The sequence below is a fragment of the Rhinolophus sinicus genome, linkage group LG06 (assembly GCF_036562045.2).
Source record: "Rhinolophus sinicus isolate RSC01 linkage group LG06, ASM3656204v1, whole genome shotgun sequence".
Lineage (NCBI taxonomy): Eukaryota > Metazoa > Chordata > Mammalia > Chiroptera > Rhinolophidae > Rhinolophus > Rhinolophus sinicus.
In genome coordinates this window covers 56101382-56112044 of record NC_133756.1, presented here as the reverse complement: position 1 = coordinate 56112044, position 10663 = coordinate 56101382, and positions in this window count along the sequence as shown.

The window sequence follows — 10663 nt, the reverse complement described above, 5'->3', positions numbered from 1 at the left end:
AGACTAGTGTTGGGATCATATCAATTGAGCTTAATTTCTGTAGTACTTGAATGATATGGTGATTTTAATTTGTCTACTGGGTAGTAGACAAACAAAACCAAAGGACAGTTCTGGTTCCTTCTGTTTTTTTCTGTTTCCCTCCCTGTGTCATTTCTCTTTCCCAAGTTGGTTCCATTTGCAGTGGTTTCTACCACCATTATGAACAGGTCTTGAACTTGCAACTAGGAGATGAATAAATTCTGGAGATCTAATGCAAAGGATAATGATTATAATCAACAATACTGAATTATGTACTTCAGAATTGCTAAGAGACGAGATCTTAAATGTTCTCACCACAAAAAATAAATGATAATTATGTGATGAGGTAGAGGTGTTAGCTAATGCTACAGTGGTAACCATATTGTAATACCTAAGTATATCCAGTCAACATGTCATACACCTTAAACTTCCATAATGTTATATGTCAATTATATCTCAATTAAAAAAAACAACAGACGTTGTCATGCGGGAGACCCTGCTCGCTGCGCCATTTGTCGTGCAGGGCGTCCGGCGGGGTCTCTGCTCCCGCTCCCCATACAAGAACGCAGGTTATGGTGAGGCCAAAAAGGAACACCCACGGAGCCATAGATGGGGGAGTCATACCACTATATTCTCTCTGGCGGCACTATACTCTCACTGGAGGCTGGATCCACACTGTCCGCAAACCGCCATCCACACTTGCCAGCCCAGCTGCCATCTTCTTGCTAGCCCCCATTCTTCTCTCTCCTGCTAGTGTAGCCACAGCAGTTATATTAGTGGCCAATGGCTCACTGGTTACAGCTGACGGCCAAGTAGCCACAGCTGATGGCCATGCAATCACAGTTGACGGCCATTTACTACCTGAGCCAGCACCTGTCTATGTGAGGCCGAGAGCCTGGAAACTTCTTTCTGGGGCTCTGCCCCCACAGATGTTAAAAAAGAAAAATGAATGGGTCTTGCATGAAGGCAATACCACTGATAAAGCGTCATCTCCATCGTGTGAAATAGAAAATAAGAATTCTCGATCAGTGAGTGAGAGTTCTAGATAACTGAAATTTAATTTCTACTATTTTAACATTTTTGATGCAAGTTATTTATTCAACAAATACTTGTTGATGGCTTCCTAGGTCCCAAGCTCAGGCTCTTTCTCAATACACAATACACAGGGAGTAGAGCACATGGTATTTGGAGCTGGGAGAGCCAGCCAGACCAGCTCTCCACACATACGTAGCTAGGTTTCTGCGAAGAAGGCCTCCCGGCTCCCTGCAATGCCCTCAGTCATGACTTGTGTCTAGGCACGCATTCTTCCAGCTGCTGTTCATGCAACTGTCAGACTTTTCAAGGTTCCTGTGATATTTATGATGCCCCTCAAAATATCAAGTTGTCTGCTGAACATAATTTCTTCTTCCTCATGTGTTTTCCTTGAAGGCAACGTAAGGTGCCAAAAATCCTAAGTATATAGCTGTATCTATTATGTATCTATTATGTATTATAGCTATGTATATTATGTGTGTATGTCTACGAGTATATTTGCTGGCAGGTCTAGCACTATCATTTCTGTATACTTGGTCTACCATTCTAGGTCAAAATTGTTTTCTAGGACAGCCACAGTGGAGTGGTATCAGCTCAGAACAGGGCAGTATCCTGGCTGAGAGCATTTGCAGATGTGAGTTACTACTGCCAGAGAACACAGATGTCATTGTCCTGTGGCTTACAACAGCACTCAGAACATGCAAAAATATAGATCACTGTCTCCTGTATGAGTTGACATATCTATTTACTTTTATAGCATATTATTTAAGAGACCCGTGGCATTATAATGAAACAGAGTAGTATGGCTGCTTCAAATAGGGGGTATGTTTGTCTCAACTTTCTTAATGACATAGGGTAATTATTAGGAACATAAGTTATTGTACTGTGTGATCATTCTGAGAGTCATATGAGCAGTTTTGGTGGGTTCGTGGTGGGCAGGCCCATCTGTCCCCCCATTAAGTGATCCAGCCCTTTCTGTTCCTGGCCCCTCTATGTGCTCATGGCCCTGCTCCCTGTCCTAGGGTCTTCTTGTTGCTATGTGCACCTCTTGCTCCTTCTGTCACCTTTCTGCTCTCTGATGTCCCCTTTCATCTTACTGGCTCTTGTTTTTTGTTTTTGTTTTTGTTTTAATTGAGGTATAATTGACATAAGAGTTGTGGTAAAAAATACAGTGGATGTTGAAATAAATTGATTACAATAAAAGACACACTGCCATTAATCCCCCTCAAGCTACTCCCCCTCGCTGGGAACACACTTATCCCATCTTTCTTGCCTCTTTCTGAAGCAGTTCTGGAAGTCCTCTTTTATGAGTGTCTTTAGTTGCGCTGTTGTGGCTGCCTCAATGTCCTGAATCATTTTGACTTTGGGGAAGAGCCAGAAGTCTCATGGTGCCAGATGTGGTGAATAAGATGGATGACGAGACACCATAATGTTTTTGTTTGACAGAAATTGCTGTACCAGAAGTGATGTGTGACACAGAGCCCTTTTCATTGTGATCACAAAATACAGTGAATGCTGCTGCCAAGTGCCATCCAACGGAAAGGCAGGGATCTTCAATATGGGAAGGGGCGCACTGAATCTTAGTAACAGTGTGTGACAAGTTTCAACTTGTTCGGTGCAGTCAGTCAGGTGTGAGCTACGGTTGAGATAAGGTGTGTTTTAAAGTGTGCCGTAAATCATCCTCCATCATCACTACGTTCAATGTCACACATCACCCCTGGTATATGACAATTTCTGAAATAAAAACATTATGGTGTGCAATATATGGTAACGGAAAGGGAACTGACTCTGGGTGGTGAACACACAATGTGATATACAGATGATGTATTACAGAATTATACACCTGAAACCTATGTAACTTTACTAACAATTGTCATCCCAATAAACTTTAATTAAAAAAAAATAATAATAATGGTGTGTCCTCATCCACCATATTCACTGGATCTGACACCATGCGACTTCTGACTCTTCATCAGAGTCAAAATGATTCAGGACATAGAGGCAGCCAAGACATGTACCTAAAGACACTCACGAAAGAGGACTTCCAGAACTACTTCAGAAAGTGGCAGGAACAATGGGATAAGTGTGTTTGAAGCAAGAAGGAGTATTTTGAGGGGGATTAATGGCAATGTGGCTTTTCCTGTAATAAAGTTTTTTTATTTAAACATTCACCATATTGTTTGATCATACTTCATACAACATTGTATTTGTTTCTGGTCTACAACACAATTCAATATTTGTTTATATCGCAAAACATCTGTCATCATACAGTTAAAGAATGTTTTTTCTTAGGATAGGAACTTTTAAGATTTACTCTCTTAGCAACTTTTAAATATGTAATACAGGATTATTAACTATAGTCACCATGCTATATATTATATACCCATGACTTATTTATAACTGGAAATTTGTACCTTTTGACCCCCTTCACCGATTTCTCAAGGTTTATTTTCACTTTCCTTTCACCTCTCATTCTGATTTTTATTATCTTAGATTTGTTTTTAGAGCCATTTCTAACTAATGAGAATGTGCTCTCTATTGTTAACTAAGACAGTTAAATAAATTTCTCCTCACCCAAACCTCCCCTTCATCTTTTGATTTACTGATTAGTATTTATTTCAAAAGGCATAGAACTAAAGATAAAAATACACATCAAGGTATTGAAACATCTACTAAATATAAACAGCAAAAACCAAAAAAGCATTTTGCTGTGTTTGAATAGCATACAAAGACTATAGAATCAAGCCTCACATTTATCCCCCCCACCACCATATGTAGGTTGTATGATATATTTTATTATAGTTGCTTTCATCTGCTTATCTCCAGCTCTTCCTGGATTTTTTAACTGGCTCTTGTGAGGAAGGCTTTTCTGGATACTTCCAAGTCAGTGGTTGTTCTGCACAGTTAAGTGGGACAAAGGCCAGAGTGCAGGCTATGATGCCATTGACCAATGAACTAATTCAAAGCGTTTCTCAAATTGATTGGTTTTAGGGATCCTGTAAGAAGAGCATTCTGACGGGTGTCAGGCTCTCAGATTGTTTTAGCTTGCGTTTTGATAGCATCTTGCTATCAAAATGCAGCAGTGACCTCAGTAAGCAAAGGTGGGGTCCAGTCAGGCAGGGCTAAGAGATCCTCCCAGCTGGGGACAACTGAACTTCCACCCCTGCAGGCCCTGAGGCAGAGTTATGGGTGCTTCCTCTCCCAGCTGCTTGCCCAGCACTATCTGGCATGCAGCACACAGCCAGCCTTCTGGGGGAGGGTCAGGGCCAGGGTGAGGAGAGTGAGGCACCCAGGGTGTGTGAGAGCCAGTGCCGCCTTCATTCTGGCACCGCACCTGCCTCACTCTTGTCCTGGCCCTGTTCTGGGGACTTCCAACTGTCCTTATTCCAAATATTTGGAATTTGACCCTGAAGATGGAGCCAAGTAACTCTAAAAAGAACACATGACCTCCATATTCTAAGTGGTTATTAACCAGACAAAACAAATGGGTTAGAGAACTCTAACCTTTTAGTTACAGCACTAGGCGCTTAGGCAACACTTTTGTTAAATTATTGTTTAATTAAAGGAAACTGATCTAGGATTTCTCATCTGCAGTAAATAAAAGTCCTATTGTGTTATGTTTGGATGTGCATTCTCTAAGGAAACAGGAGGACACAAAGTGAAACCAAAGTAGCACAGGAGGAGGGGGAACCAAACTGTGGCAGATAAAAATAAAAGCACAAATTTTACGGAGTAACGCAAGGGAAGGCTGGAAGAAAGAGAAGGCCTACCGTGCTGAGGAAACTAAACATTGTGAAGATGTGACTGCATTCCAAATTAATTCATAGGCTCGATGCAATTTTAAACTAAATCCGATGGGGTTGTTTTGTGGGGGAGAAGCGTTAAAATAGTCTTCAAATTTATCTCAATGTAAATTCAGGCAAGAGCACATCAAATTCTAAAGAGGAGCAGGAGGTGACTGTGCCATTAAGGGAATACCGTGTGATGAGCTGGTAGCCCATAAATAATGATGAAATAATAATGAAATGAGAGGATACAGTCCCTGAAGCAGAAGCAGTGGCCTAACGGTAGTGCATATTACGTGTACATGAATTCAATATGGATGATAAAAAGAAAGAATAAATAATAATAAGTAAAATGAATCCTGTTGTAACAAGGCTGCACATAAACAATATATAAAATAAATACCTAATAGTAATAAATGAAGAGAAAGAATCGGTGTAGATTCTCATCTCACATCCTTGCCCCAAATACATTCTTGATGAGTTAGACATTAAATAGACATTATATCACAGAAAATCTTCACGAATATAAGTTTTAATATTTGTCAGATTTCTAGAGGATGAAGGATTAAGTTTCCAAGTGATAGAAAGAAAATCATAATGGAAAACACTTGACTACAGAACATAAGTTAACATAAAATTATTCAAATTCAAAATTAAAGAGGAGGTTGTTATATTTGCTTCAAAGAGTTTCTAAAAAGTTTAGTATCTTTATTCTAAGATATGATCATAAAAATTGTAGGGGAAAACAGTAGAAAAATGGGTAAAGGAAAGAACTGACCAATTCACAAAAGAAGACACAAAAACACAGAAATAAACACGCATATGGAAAAATGTCAACTTCCTGCTATGAAAATGAAAACAACAGTGATATAACATTCACTGAAGTAAACATTTTAAATATACACATTTTAAAATAAAATGATCCATTGCTGGAGAGAGTGCGATGTAATAGGTATGCTCACACTTAGAAGAAATTGGTTTGTGATTATCTTACGAATTTTATAATATCTTCTGTCTCACTATTTACCTGGGCCACTGGAAAGCAGACTCTTATTTTTGCTCACCTCTAATAAAGTTACCTCAGCATCGCCCCAAATGATGTACAGCATAATAATTAAGAACTCAAAATTCTGAAGTTTGGTTATCTACTCTGTCCCTTACTAGTTTTGTGAAATTGGGCAAATTATTAACTTTCCAGGCCTCAGTTTTCTCATCTGTAAAATGGACATAATAATACCTTCCTCTTTGCTACAGGAATTAAATGAGATTGTCCATAATGAACTTAAAACAGTTCCTGATACACAATAAGTACAGTATTCAGTAAATGCTAGCTGTTACTTTTCTTCTTCCCACCCTAACTTTCCCAAGTTTAAAAATACTTGTTTAGGTGTGTTTGCTTTTGTAAACTGCTTCAAATCCTTTTTGGAACAAGGCTGCATATAAATTAATAATCCATCTTGACAGTGCCTTCTACGGAGTTGTAGCAGTTTATGACACCAGCACCAGTGCAGGGGAGTAATTAAACAACAATGTCGGTTGTGATGTGTCAACATCAATCCTAAGGCTTAAAATGCTCAGTACCTTTGACACAGTAATTTCATTTTTTGCCTCTACACATGAAAACCAGGAAACAATTTTAAAAAGCTCATTCACAAAAAAATATTTAGTCCTCTTTATAATAACTGCAACTTGAAAACAATCTGAAGGTCTTTTAAAAGTGAAATGGTAAATTATTTACTCAAGAAAACTTTATGCACTCAGTAAAATAATGTTTTTGAAAATTATATGATGACATGGTAAATGCTTATGATATACTAAGGGGAAAAGCAATTTACTTATTTGTATCTGCAATATGACTATAGCAATTTTTATAGATTATGATAATCTATAAACAAAAAGACTAGAAGGAAATAGCCTAGCATGTTAATAATGGATTTTGAGTGGAGAAACAATGGATGATTTTTTCCATGTGTTTCTGTAATTTCTGGTTTTCTTTAACAATGAATCCCCCCACCCACACATAATGCCATTTAAGGTTTCTGTTTATAACTCATGGATAAACACAAAGGACAGCTCAGTTTGGACTGTTTTCTTTAGACAGGGTGTCATCATGATTTCATGAGAAGTACAATTGCCTTTGGAATAGGGGAGCTGTATAATGGGGCAATTTAATACAGATTTCTGTCAGTGGCTTTGCTTCGACTGATAAGATGAGAGATAGCAGAATACCTTTAGAGAAGAGGGTGGGGAAGCAGACTCTGTACCAGTCACAGAAGTTACAAAAATTCCAAAACCAGGGAAATGGAATTCCAGACAGAATTCATTACCTCATTGGACAAAAAAAAAAAAAAAACTCCCTCAAAACTTCTCTCTTTAAAACCAGCAAAATCCAATTAAAACATGTTATTATTGTCATTTCTGTTTTAGAATTATTTATTTCTTAGCCTAAAGTCATCAAATTAAAGACATTTTAGAAGCTGAAGATAGAAATATATACTTTTAATGTTTATGCTCTGTACTGTCTTTTCTGATTATAAAATTTAAGTACACAAAATGTATAAATTAATGAATCAAATTCATTAGTAAGCCCAGCGTCCAGAGAATGACCACTGTTAGTTGGGATTTATGATGTGAAATTTCTCTTTCTCTCTCTGGTAGAGAGTTAACATTTCCTGAGTGATTACTACGTGCTTGGCACTGCTTGGAGAATTTTACATGTGTTAACTAAATTAGTCTCACAGGAGTCTTCCGAGGTAGGTTACAATATTTAGCGCAAGTGCATTGGTGAAGTTAGGCTTCTTGTCTAAAACCATGCAGCTGGGAAGTGGCAAAGCTAGGACGCGGAACGCAGGTGTTCCAGCTCCAAGTCTGTGCACTTAACTTCTCTCTCTGCGACTTTAAAATATTTATAACTACATACTTACCAAAGTGGGATTATACTTCATCTAATGTCATATAACTTGCTTTGTCTTTTTAATGTAGTATCTCAACATCATTTCAAGTCAATAGAAATAAACCTACTTCAGTATTTGTCATGGCTGCATCGTATTTTATTTTGTGGGTATCTCATAATGTATTTAACCCCAACTCACATGGTTGGATATTTAAATTTTTTTTACTACTATGAACAGAAACAGAATGTACATCCTTACATACACAATGTGCATTTGAGAGATTATGTCATTAGGATAAGTCCTTAGATGAGAAACGTCTGGATCAAACTGAAGATTATTAAGGCTTTAAATACCTGTTGCCAAAAGGCCCTCCAGAAAAGTAGTTCCCATTTGCATTCCCTCTGGCAGCACAGGACAGTGTGTTTTTCTCTACATTCTAGAGTGTTTTTCAGACTTTGGCCCCTTGACTTACTGTAAGAAATACATTTTATATAGTGATTCATTATATATACATTAATCAAATTCACCAATTTCCTGACTAGACTCAGTGACCTCTTTTCCCTCCTCTCCTCTTATTTTCCTTTCCAAAGTTTTATTAAATACCAGATATGGTCCACTAACTATACCTTCCACAAATGGGTAGTAAATCACTGTTTCACTGTTTGAATATTAGCATTCTCTTTAGTATTTTCCTGTTTGATAATCTGAGAAAATGACAAGTCATTGTTTTTATCTTAACTTTTTAAATTACTTGAGAGGCCGGACATTTTGAAAAATCATGTTTTTGGAGAAAGTAAATTATAGCTCATTGTTTCTCATTTTCCAGTGCACATTAGAACTTTTAAAAATCCTTTAATTAATTTGTGGACCAAATAATCTCTAAACATTGGGCCCAGGTATCAAAATTTGTGGCCAAAGTTGAGAATGAATACTGTAGATTGTAAATTAGAGATTTGTGTGATGGTGGTGTTCATGATATACCTAGATTGTCACTTTATAAAACTGCATGTGGTTTGATGTCCCTTTGAATTTGATATTTATTTTTAAATTTACTTGACAGGCATTTAAACAAAAAAATATGATTAACTTTTTTAAATATTTTGTTCAATTGTAAGAGTTCTGACTTATTAAGCACATGTCACTTCCAAAGGACACTCTATTTAAATTTAAGTCCTATAACATTTTTTGCAAACCTACTATGTGCAAAGCATAGTGCCAGACCTGTGGGGTTAGAAGATTCACCATGTAATAGTTACTTTAACGTATGCAGGCAAATAACTATTACACCAGGAAGAGAGTCACAATTTCATAATCATATGAATTTAGAAATAAGATCATTAAAAAACTATGTTTCCAATATCCTCATTGTATAGCTCACTTATGAAAATTACTATTACTTACACCAAAAACCAACCCAAAAATTTGGAAACTCTTAGATGGATTTGAATAGACTGCCCTTTAAACATTTTAAATGCATATTTTAAAAATATCATAGTCATCTGAAGGTATGACTTAATTCTATCTTAAACATGGAATTAAAGAAGGGTTTTGGCTAATTTGGGCTTATGAACTGTCAGTTGTACAAATCATAGTTATGCTTGCTTAAGTCTATTTCGTGGTTAATTAAGGCAATGAAATTCAAGGGAGGTAGTTTAGAGTCTCATGAATAAAATCACATTGTGGGAGAACTGAGGTGCTATTTAGTAATTCAGAGTTTCATCACATAGAGAGCTCCAATTGCCTACTGGAACCTCAAATTTAATATATATCCCCAATAGAGTTCTTCATTCCCTCCTGTCTCATCCCCAAACTCGTCTCTGTCCTCTAATTGGGGCAGAGTGGACAATCGTGCGCTTTGCAATAAGACAGAGGTTACTTTACATCTCTGATGTTGTCTCCTATTCTCCTACAGGATGACTTCCCTTATGGTCCCTGCCATCTTCTCCTGCAGTGTAAAATGTTCAGCCTTTGGGGTAGTGCAGACTGTGGCAGAGACGTAGCAGAAACAGTTATGGATCCAGTCAAATGATGGATCAGCTATTTAGTTTTTACCTGCTCTTCACCTGCTTCGGGAGAGGAGACTACCAGTCATCTAGAGAAAGAGCCGAAAGGCCAACAGTCTTCGATGCTCAGATTGTTGGAATTTGGGATTTCCTCTTGTTGGCCATGGTCACCAGAGGTCAGTGATCAAGTCATCAAACCCAGACATCAGGTTTTCAGAACTGGAAAATGAAAACAAGGGAGAGCTACATCCTGTTGGCTTATATCCTGTTCACGAAGGCAGGAAGTGGGGCAACAGACCAAGATGATTAGAAAAACATGACACCTACAAGGCATTTGCACGCTATATGTGTATGTATGTTTTGGTGTAACATTTTTTTTAAGATCCTGTGAATCAAAGCCCATGTATATCATGCTTTTGGGAAATCCTCAAGCCTCTTGTGAAATAAAATTGGCTAAAAGCCAGCTCTTTGCTACGTGACTGAATCTAAGAAATAAAAAAATCACCCTATTTGCCATTTGAAAACTGGTCACAAGTGCACTGAGTGTTTCCTCCAGGAGTAGAAATGCAATGTTGGGAATTTCTCAGTGGCAATCCTAATGAGTTTGAGATTATAGATATCATTTTGAAATAAGAATGTCTTTGCCTCTCTCAAAGGGAAGGTTTGGTTGTCACAGCCACGGGCAGCCCACAGGGCGTTGCCTGAGAGGCCTCAGGCTTGCATGGAATTGCCAGCACATAAAAGAGATTGAAGAGAAATCATTGCCATCTCTTGGGTTTTATGTTGATAATTAGCATCCTTCTGAGAGGCCCCTTCCAGCTCTAGACTATCTAGGAACTCAGGGCTGCAGTACTTGTTAAGTAAGTCAAACATTCAGGGAGATAGTTGGTGCTCAAACTGGTGGAGTGCTGGTCCCAACAATCTGGCTTTA